Source organism: Olea europaea, chromosome 5 (assembly GCF_002742605.1).
Source record: "Olea europaea var. sylvestris chromosome 5, O_europaea_v1, whole genome shotgun sequence".
In the NCBI taxonomy this organism is placed as follows: Eukaryota; Viridiplantae; Streptophyta; class Magnoliopsida; order Lamiales; family Oleaceae; genus Olea; species Olea europaea.
Genome location: NC_036241.1, coordinates 3,482,210 through 3,494,229, shown reverse-complemented (window position 1 = coordinate 3,494,229; position 12,020 = coordinate 3,482,210).

Sequence of the window (12,020 nt, the reverse complement as noted above, 5' to 3'; positions counted from 1 at the left end):
TAAAGAAGGTAACTCTAATATGGCTGCCTCACATAATCTCACAAACCACATAGGCTCACAAAGATAAAGGAGAGAAACGGCTGCCCAACTTTCTTCTCACTACGACACTCTCACACCATCACAGAGAAAATAGAATATGCCACAAAACTTAACCCACTATGCATGTAAACATATTACACAAAGTAATAAGTCACTCTAATTCATGCAATTACACAGATCAAATATATTGAAAGTGTAACATCAATATTGCAACAAAATTAAGTGACCACATACATACAGAAAGGTTACACACAGATGCAATGCGGTAACCATGTTTATTCTCTCAATAAACCTCACTAGGATCACTAATCGACCCTAAAGTCACATTCGCCTTGTCTCTATCCTTATCTTTCCTTTTATTATCATCATCCTAGGACAATCTTTTTCAACTATGCCCAAATTTTACCACAATTAAAGTATATTTTATTTTTCACACTTGCCTTAGACCTATACATGCCAACAATACTAAATAATGACTACAAGCAAAGTATTGACGCATAATTTACACAAAACAGTCAAGTAAATTTTCCTACGGTCATGCAATTCTATCGGTGTAGAAAAATTGGTTACAAGTTCACATATTTAATTAACATTTAATTCCTAGGTCTAGCAATAAGCAATGGTTACCCCAAACCTAACGTCACCCCACACGAAGACTTCTAACATGAAAAATAAATAATTAATCTACACATTTATTTTAACTGCAATAATAAAAAGCAAAGAATACGATACCGAGCGGACCACATTTGAAGGTCTGTAAATATCGAGACATGTGAATTTACCACTTCAGGAATATCATTGCTTATCCTAAAGTCAATAGCAAAACCCAGCAACACGAAAATAGCACCCGGCACCCGAACGTCCAGGGACAAAATCGTCCAACTTTCATTACATTGCTCGAAACTGAAATTCAACAACATCGTAGGGTCTGTATTATCATCAGCAATATTTTGTCTGAAGACGACGTCTCCGGATTCTGCACGACACGCCCCTACACTCCTCGACGGAGTTCCTACGCGCCATCCGCCTTCCAGCCACGCGTCGGTGACGCCCCTACCTTTCTGAACCGTCTCCACCTGCACAGTCCAATGGTGGTATCCATTTCTCCAAATGGAAATTGGTTTTTCCAAAAAACACCAAATAGATCTGTCTAGTTTTGCAAAAATCTCCCCAGATTTCGTCCAATTTTCTGCCTATTTTTTAGATCGATTTCTGGCCATTTCCAACTCGATTTTTGCCCCAGAAATCATATATTGAACAACAACAGAAGCTCTGATACCATTTGTGGCAAAAATCCCTTGATAAATCTTGATTTCGGGCTCAGAAAATAATCAAACGAACACCGGTTTACCTCAACTCGATCCGAGACTTTCGCCTTCACTTTGGACTGCCCAAACTCTCTCAAACCCCACAAAAGGAGAAGGGATGGTGGCGGTAATAGGAAGGAGAAGAAGAGGCAACAATGGTGGGAATCACTCCAACAAACCCTCCAAGCCGGCTGCCCCTCAACCCTCTTGGCACTCTCTCTCTCATGGCCCTCTCTTCCACACACACCCACTCACACTATAGAGAAAACGGCTGGGAATATATGGATAGGTTAGACACACAACTTGGGCCAAAAACTTGTGCAAAAGGTCTTCTTAAAACCTAAAATAATGGGCTACCAATTAATCCAACCCACAATCTACTAATTCAACAAATACCCCAAAGCCCAACACTAAGCAAGATTTGGGCCATCCAAAAGTGTAGTTCGTTCCCGAGCCGAGCCAAGTCCATGGTGTCGATAAATAATCCGACAACTGTTTTAAATCATCGCCCAAATTATTGGGTATCAAAAAACCCAACAATATATATATACTGGAAGTTCTCTGACTTATTTTATGTAATTCTATAGTTACGAGAATCTAAATCTTATAGATTTTATTTATTGTTTGGTATCATTAGAATATTGTAAAAAAAATAAAAAAAATAAAATAATCGTGCTAGTTTTGAATTATGAATTTTGAATGGGTGATAAATATACATACATAAAACAGGGAGGTAGGCATTTCAAATTAACTTCATTTCATAGTCGTCTAGGAATTGTGGATATTAAGTTGTATAAATTAGGTAAAAAAAATAAGAGTTTAACGTCAAATATGAGGCAAAGAGGATAAGAGTTGCTGTGAAGAGTACAAAGTACATCTCCTATCTGTCTCTTTTATTTCTAATGTGATATCAAGATCATTATGTATGTAGTTTTTTGATATGGGATGAATTGCAAGAAGGTATCAAACATGAATGCCATAGGACACAAGATTCTGCACCTACTCATGCACGCACATTGATCTAAAGGTTGAAGAATCCCATACACTAGAAAAACTCAATCATTCTCATAGTAGGAAAAAGTCAATAGAAATCATTCTTATATTTAATTGCAAAAGTTCAATCTTTTCCAAAAATCTATTATGCACAAAATTGGGATTTATATTGAATTGCATATCCTTATCTTTCCTAAAATTATGATCCCCCTTGTATACATAGTTAAGAATATGCACAGTTTTCATGATTTAATGAAAATGATAATCCCCCTTGTGTACACAGTTTAGAATGCTTTGTATCCAAATTATTTAATTTATAGAACCATGTTCAAAGGAAAAAAAGGTTAACGCATATTGCTTGAATTAGAGCTGAATCGCATTCTTCATTATAATTTTATGTCGTAATTTTTAAAAGGAAAAATAAGTTAATGAACATTGTTTGAATTAGTGTTGAATCATTTATTTCTTTTATCCCTTTCTATGTTGGAGCATTGAAAGGAGAATAAAATCATATACATTGTGTGAGTTAGTGTCGTAAACAATTGATTATATACATTTCAAAACATGAGGATTGACTGCTCGACATTTTAGATATATAAAGGAGGTAGAATTTCAATTATTCTGTTGAACTACTGGAATGCTGTAAGTGAAAAATCAATTAATGTGCTTTATTTGAGTTAGTGAATTGTGGATGAATGATGATGATCATACATGAGAGGTAGAATTCCAAATTCAACATATTTTCATACACATGATATTATCATTGACATTGCTGTAGAATTAAAATATTCGGCAAATAAAAATTACAATTGATGCTAGAATTAAGAGTTTATTGACTATCTGTCTCTTTTATTCATGTGTGATGGCAAAGGTGTAATACCTAGAGCATACATACGATATATTAGGCATAAACGCAAGTTTTGAGTAATTTAGGGTAGCTCAACAACTTTACCATTTTTTAGGGACCTTGCAAATAATCTAATAATTGGAAATACGAGTTAATGATATGAAAATTTAATATTTGAATATCTATTGAATTAGTATTGGATAATTTGATAAAAAGTGGTTAGATAAAACTTGAAAATTTGCATACATCCACACTAGAACTTTCTATTATTTTAGTTTCGATCTTTCTTAAATCTGAATTCCATGCATCATAGGATTGTTTCGGATAAGTCCAATCTAAAAGTTTGATTAATGGTCCTATTAGAATTCTTATTAGGTAATTATCTTAATGACAAGTATTTAAACACCCTAAGCCAGACACCAATTTACTGAAATGAGAGAAAGAGAGAAAAAATATAAGAACATAATCAGAGAGAGAGAGAGAGAAGAACAGAGACAAAAAATAAAAATAAATAAATAAATAAAAATGGAGAGAGAAAAAAGAAAGAAAAGAACCGGTCGTTCAACATGAGTTTGCAAGAATTTTCAGTCCTAAGTAGCTCAAGTAGACTACAAATTTAACAATAGGTATGGATTTCTTTAAATTCCAAGTGCTTTTTAGTATTTTAATTTGACTATTTTATGTGCAATTATTTAATCCAAATTAAAGAAAATCTTGTGGGTAATACCATAGCGTATTATTATGTAGATCTACAAAGAAACTAGTCATAGAACTAAATATACTAAAAGTAGAGATTGAGAATGGATATAACCTAAAGTGGGAATGACACAATCAAGTTTGTATTCCACTAGAAAATTATGTTATGTACGTATTTTACTTGCCTTTTATATTAAATTATGAAAAAACTGACATTAAATCAATACTTAGTATATTCGTATGCACATCCCATATTTAAAATACTCTTTCAGATGCTCGATTGATCGGAGTTGGAGGTTAAGACAGCTGATAGAGTCCATGTTGCAGGATCAATACTTTTATTTTATTTTAATATTTAGAATTTAATTTAAAATTATTTTGCAATCATAATTTTATTTTCAACTGAATTTATTTAACATATTATGAGACAATAAAGTAGCTTATTCTATTCCTCAAAGTTCTTCAATTTTTTTTTGTATTACAATGCATCAATCAACTTTTATAATGGCTATAGGAATAATTTGAGTAACATTTGAGACATCACAAAAGGGCTTTGAAAGGTATGTTTAGCAAACAAGTCTTTGAAAGGTCATTCCTATCACTATTAGCGATACATACTTGACTCTTCCAATTGTAATGTGTGATGACTTTTATAGCTTCAATTAGGATAGGCTCATTGCCAAAGTGATGTCGTATTCTAAGATGGAATTATTAGCTTATAAGAAAATATCTCAAACTAGTAATGAAACAAGTCACATACAAGATAAACATAATTCACTGATTTGTATAATCATAAATACGTCCATCTTACATTACCCACAATGACAAAAAGAATTCTATATTTATGTAAAACAAATTATTATATGATATTAACTTCATTAATTAAAATTTCATCTCATATATTTGTAATTAATTGTGACTTGTGAATCTACAAAAAATAGTCCTTAGCCTTGTACAGATTATCAGGGCAGAAAAACGGGAGTTGTAAAACTATGAAACCCGACTAACTAGTATTATAATAATTTGCAAATTTGATGCACGCTTAATCAACCAAAATTTAGAGGGAGCCTTTGTAAATATATTGGAAGCATTTACAATCAATCTCAAATTTTCCATCAACTAAAATTCTAGGTTTCCAAGTGCATCGACCTGGTAGTAGTGCAGCCACATTTAAACCCTATGCATTCTCTTTTCTTCACTTGTACTTCTAGATCTTCCCTGGTTTTTGTAGTTCTCAATCAATTCATACAATCCAATATCCAATAGGATGTCTTTCTCTTTCTATTCTTTCTTCTTTCGCATTCACTTCCTCAAGCCAGATAAAAAACACTCCATGAAAAGTAGCCAACTCCTAGTCAGTGAACATATACTTACAACTTTTCCTAACAACTCCAATCACTTTCCTGTTATGTAAAAATAAATTTCTTTGCCTTAAAAGAAACTTTACATTTTTTCATAGGTAACATCGTTATTTTCAATTGGAAAGCATTGAATTCCATACAAACCCTGCATAAAAGAATAGTTTAGATGCTAAATTTTTATTGAAACAATCATAAGTTTGACTAGACATATGCTTTCACATTATAAAAAACGGAGATGCACATAAAACTTAATTTGAATTATTTGCCACGATTCTACTTTAATTTGTCCAATAATTTGATGACAGCCATTAATATCCAAACCCTATTTGTATACTTATGGTGTCAAGCAGTCAACTCTTATATTTTGAATGTACATCATCACCCATTGACAACACTATCTTAAACAATTAACATGATTTTTTCTCCTTCTCGACATCAAACGATATATGAAATAATATGATTCAACACTAATTCAAACAACATACATTTATTTCATTTCCTTTTCAGCATTCCTTCAACACTAATTCAACCAATTAATATTAATTTATTTTTGCACTTAAAAATTACAACATTATTATAAATCATAAATGAATTATATGATGCAGCTCTAATTCAAAACATGTACATTGTTTTTCCTTTTAAACATTAAAATATCCTAAAACTATGAATGAAATAATACGGATAATGCATTATGAACTATGTATATGAGGGCGATTGTAATTTTCATTAAACCATGCTGTTGTGCATTCTGACTCCAAGTACATGTCAATAAACTATTAAGGGGGGGGGGGGGGGGGGGGGGGGGGGGGGGGGGGGGGGGGATCATAATATTCAAAATAATAAGGATATGCATGTCAATATGAACCCAAATTCTATGACGAGCAGATTTTGGAAACGATTAAAATAAATTTTTGTTATGAATTTCCATTTACTTATTTCTGCTACTAGAATAATTGATCTCTTCTAGTGTAAGCATTTCTTCACACTTTAGTTCAATGCGTGCGTGGTGTGTGCGCATACTAGTAGGTGCAGAATATAGTGTCCTGTAGCCTTTTGATTTGTAAACATCTTGCATTATATAATTTTTAGATATACCACTTATTGGAAAAAATATATACACGAATAATCTTATATCAATGAGATATAAAAGAACAGAAGATATACTTTGAATTCTTTGCAATGACTCCAGTTCTTGTTTGACAAATATTTTGATGATATTTTTTACCCAAGTTTGTCCTGGTGCTTGTAGATGCTATCATCTGTTAAAGGTTCATCTAAACAACCTACTATATTTGCTTCTCAGCAGTTTTCCATTGCTAAGTTTTATTTGCAAATAATTTCTTAATGGCAGATCAAATCATAAAATTATATTAAGTTTCATGAATTCGTGATTTGATGTAACAAAAATTTTCTAGGTGTTGGGATCGATGGGTTGTAAAGAATGAAGTTAATGACGCGATATGAAGTTAATATGGATTGCAACAATATAAAAATATATATCAAGGTATAAAGTAAAGAAAAAAAAAGAGGAATTAATGCAGAGGCAAGATGTATTATTAATTAACAATATGGAGAGAATACAACGCCACAGCAATATTGGCTTATTCTAAACTAAAAGAGGAGACATATATTTATATTACACGAGTCAAACTTTATAACTAGGCAAAAGATGAAAATTTAAAAAAAAAATCCATGTAAAAGAAAAAAAGGGAAAAATGTGTCCGCATTTACCATACACGACACACACACATATTCTTTCCTTTCTGCAATTGGCTCCAATAAGATTTCTTTCCAAAACTAAGACACACAATCTTCCAAATCTTGACCAAATTTTGAGGTAATAATTAACAATCTCCACCTTGACTCGAAATTTCGGTGCAATGAACAAAACTCCTAGATTTCAAATCCGTCTGCAACAAATAGCTAAACTCCTCAACATAGTAACCAAAACTCTGCATCACTAAACCATCTTCATCTGCAAGGCATCCACACATGACACCTAAACCCAACTCCCGGGTTCCCAAAATTTTACAAAGGAATTACTGTTGACCAAATAGGGTCAAAGCACACCCTGTAGCATAAACCAAACCAAGTGCTTGATTAGAAGGCCACTTGTCAGAATTGTCACTTTCAACGATCCCAAAAGCATCATAGACATCAATAACACCACGGTACCTACGCTCCATGAGTCCACCCCTGACATTTGAACACAGACCAACCACTGAAATTGATGGCAAAGCGGAATCACCAATACTTTCTCTAGCAGTGTTCAGAACCGACCCAGAGCCCAACACAAGAGGTATTGTACCAAACTGAATATCCACCACGGTGCTGAACTTGTCCCGATGTCTCACAGCTGGTTCTATGGTCCCCTGCAATATGTACAACTGGGATCTCTTTCGTCCATCCAGTACAACCCAGACTCCCTTTCGAACTTTCAAGACTCCACCTCCACTAGAAAATTTGTACCCTTTTGCATCTAAGGTACTCAGTGATATGAGATTCTTTGTCAAGTATGGAACATGGCAAACCTGATCAACTGTCCTTACTATCCCATCTTGTAACCTCAATCTAACCCGACCGATTCTTGCAACCCGGTAAGATTGGTTGTTTCCCATGACAACTTCACCTTGCTTCACCGCCTCATATGTCTGGAATAACGCCCTATTGGGACACGTATGATACAAAATGCAGAATCCACTCCTCAGTTTTGGATTCCCCATCAGATACAGCCAACATCACATCTCCATCATCACAAAAATTCTTAGCAATATTAGTCTCATTTGAATTACCTGATTGCCCCGCATAATCATGGATGTAAGTTACCTTTAACCTGCAACTTGTCGTAATCTTTCTTGATGTGTCCTTTCTTCTTGCAGTAATAACAATACACATTGCTATACCTCACATTCGATCTACCCCTCCGACAATCACCATGAGTAATAAGAGCATCCCCACCCCTAGATGTAGGATTTCCAACCAATAGCTCCATCATCTCCTTTGAGAACAGGGCTTTATATACCTCCTCAATGGTAAGTGTGTCACGACTATACAAAATAGTATCACGAAACAACGAAAAAGAACTGGATAGCGAACACAACAGGATCAAGGCCAGATCTTCTTCATCATATTTTATCTCCAATGTCTCCAGATCTGCAACAATTTCCTTGAACACGGCAAGGTGGTCCTGCAGTGACCCTCCTTCCACCATGAGATGGGAATACAGTTTCTGCTTTAGAGTCAGTTTGCTCGTCAGACTCTTTGTCATGCACAATTGCTCCAGCAAGAGCCACAAAGTACCCGCTATCTTCTCCATCATGACATCCTACAGTATATTGTTGGACAAATGAAGATGAATCCATGATGTAGCCTTGCTATCCTTCTGTTGATTTTCCTCCATAGGCCAATTTGCTGGCATCTTTTCAAAGCCCAGCAAAGCAGCATCAAGTTCCATATGCATCAACCTAGCCCTCAGCAATGGAATATCATACTTCATCAAAGGCATCTCTAAAAACCTCAATCAAATCACGAAGAACTTGCAACCTTGCTCTGATACCACTTGTTGGGATCGAAGGATTGTGAAGAATGAAGTTAATGATGCGATATGAAGTTAATATGGATTGCAACAATATAAAAATATATATCAAGGTATAAAGTAAAGAAAAAAGAAAGAGGAATAAACACAGAGGCAAGATGTATTATTAATTGACAATATGGAGAGAATACAACGCCACAACAATATTGGCTTGTTTTAAACTGAAAGAGGAGACCTATATTTATAGTACACGAGTCAAAACTTAAAACCAGGCAAAAGATGGAAACTAAAAAAAAAATCCATGTAAAAGAAAAAAAGGGAAAAACGTGTTCGCATTTACCATACACGGCACACACACTTATTCTTTCATTTTTTCAATTGGCTCCATTAAGATTTCTTTCCAAAACTAAGACACACACAATCTTCCAAATCTTGACCAAATTTTGAGGCAATAATTAACACTAGGTCTCTCGTTTTATCTCTTCCAAAGGAGGAAACATAGTCCAGACATTCATTTTTAGGACCAAATGGTCCTTATGGTGAATGGATGGAAGCCAAGAGCTGAGATAAAGGTAAGAAGAATGGACCCTTGTATTTTAATTTTCTTGATCTTTTCCTTTAATAAAAGTTGTTTCATTATGCAGCCTTTATCTTCAAATAGTTAATTAATTTTCTTGTAGCGAGGTAAAATCTCCTATTGGCACTGTTGTTAATTTGAATGAAAATTCAAGTCAAGATTTTGTCAATACTAAACATGTGTGTGCATGTGTGCATGTGCATGTATTTTTTTCGCCTTTTTTTTTTTTTGGAATGGGAGTGTGTAAGTTAATCATTGCCACCTTAGTCTCAAAGAATATGATTATATTATTCCAGCTAAATTTATAGAGTTTTAGTATGGAAAGTTGCATAAATTTAAAAACTTGCTTTTTGTAGAATATATCTATAGAAACACAAGCTCAACATAAGTATATACAAAGTTAATTGCTTTTAATATTTCAAAATTGTGTCACTATGTTTATAACCTGGATCAGATTAGTCAATACAAACCTAGGGCAGTAAAAGATGGTATTTCAGTAGTGGTAGACTCAACCATGGAGTGCTTTCTATTTGTGTTTAATGGTAGATGGCTACATCCTACTGAAGGTGAAGAGTGTGATCCTCCACTCAAGAACGAACTGAGAATGACAATTTAGTTGTATAAATCAGGTTGGAAAATGATAGGTTATCATCAAATAATTTGGCAAATAAGAATTAGAATTCTTGAGAATAATTCAAAGTGTGTCATCAATCTGTCTCTTTTATTTCAAATGTAATTTAATATCATTCATGAATTTAGTTTATCTAGTACGTCATGTATCCAGTAAGTGATGTTGTACCTAAAAATCCTCATGCAAGAAATTGTCAAATCAAAAGGTCATAGGACACAAGATTTTCACCTTCTTGTGCGAACTATTTAAGTAACATTTATTTATATGGTTAAGATATTAAGATTTGGGGTTTCATCGTAAAAGGTCAACCTTGTTAAGAGGAGTAGTTTAGGACCTTATATGTTGGCTTGTTTTTTTCATCTTTATTCGATGTGAAATTACATCCCCTAACATGCCCTCGTAAGATGGTGGCTCGTTTGAACAGACCCATCTTAAAATTCGTGTGTTGAGTCTTAATCGGATTGAATTACTCGTCAAAGCTTGACTTGGATTTGATACCTATTAAAACTTGAGATTTCATCTTAAAAATGTCAACCTTATTAAGAGCAGTAACTCTAGACCTTATAAATTGGTTTATGTTTTTTTCATTTTTATTTGACGTGGGAATATATCCCCTAACATAAGAAACCCATAAACTAGAACTCAATCATTCTAGTAGTAGAAATAAGAATCCCATAAACTAGAAGAACTCAATCATTCTAGTAGTAGCAATAAGTCAATGAAAACTCTTAACCAAAATTTATTGCAAAAGTTCAATCTTTTCAACAATCTATTCTATATGGAGTTGGCCCCCAGGGCACATCTCCAAGTGGTAAAAGGGGAGGGTGGAGAAATCCAGCTTTGCTTGAGGCTGCTACGTCAAGGGTTCGAATCCTGAAATATGGATTTGGCTCTTGAGTAAGTGCAAGTGTACAAGCAGCCTTCCACCCTGTACCCTTGGAGGCATAACCTGCGATTTATCTCCCTCACGATGCTCCAGGACAGGAGTGGTGGGGGACCCTTAAGGTTAGAGTTTAAACTTTTTTTTTTTTATTCTATATGGAGTTGGGATTCATATTGACTTGCATATCCTTATCGCTTCAAAAATAATGATCCCCATGAATGCATATTTCAGAATTTACTATGGCTAGGGTTTAATGAAAATTATGATCCCCTATGTGTACATAGTTAAGAATGTACCGTGTATGGTTATTTCATTTATAGTTTTTTGTAATCGGAATATCGAAAAGGGAAAAAAATGAAATGTACATTATTTGAATTAGAGATAAAATATATTATCCATATATAATTTGACTCTATTTTAACTTTTTTTTAAAATTAATATACAGTTTGAATTAATGTTAAATCATATTATTTCTTTTATCTTTTTATGCTATTGGAATGCCAGACAGGAAAACAAATAAATATGAGCTATTTGAATTAGTGTCGAATCATGTTATTACACTAATTGTTTTATGTTGTCAGAAATGCCGAAAAAAATTGATAAATTTTTTTTGTTTTTGTTTTTTATTTTGAGTTAGTGCCGTGGATGAGTGATTATCATGTACATTCAATGACACGAAAGTTGACTTCTCAACATTGTAGTTATATAAATGGGTCATAATATTAATGATATTCATCAAAATATTAGTGACATGTACAAAGTAGAACAGTTGCAAAGAATTCAAAGTGAGTTTTATGTGCATCTCTATATATACTATAAAAACATATGACTAGTCAAATATACTTTTGTTCCAATAAAAAACTTAGTGTGTGTGTGTGTGTGTGTATAAGCTTATATGTAAGCATTTAATGTACAGATTGTTATGATACCACCTAGTCGTGTTTCATTGTTTTACATCTCTTTGATTTCTCCCTTGATGTTTTGTTCATAGCTAATAACTATTTTTATTGAATCACAAATCAAAATTACTTTTAATTTTTACAGTCAATATCATGTAATAATTTCTTATATAGTTATAAACTTACTAAACAATAATTTATTTTTGGAGATTGCTATTCATTATAATTTTATGGTGTTGCAATTATGATGTG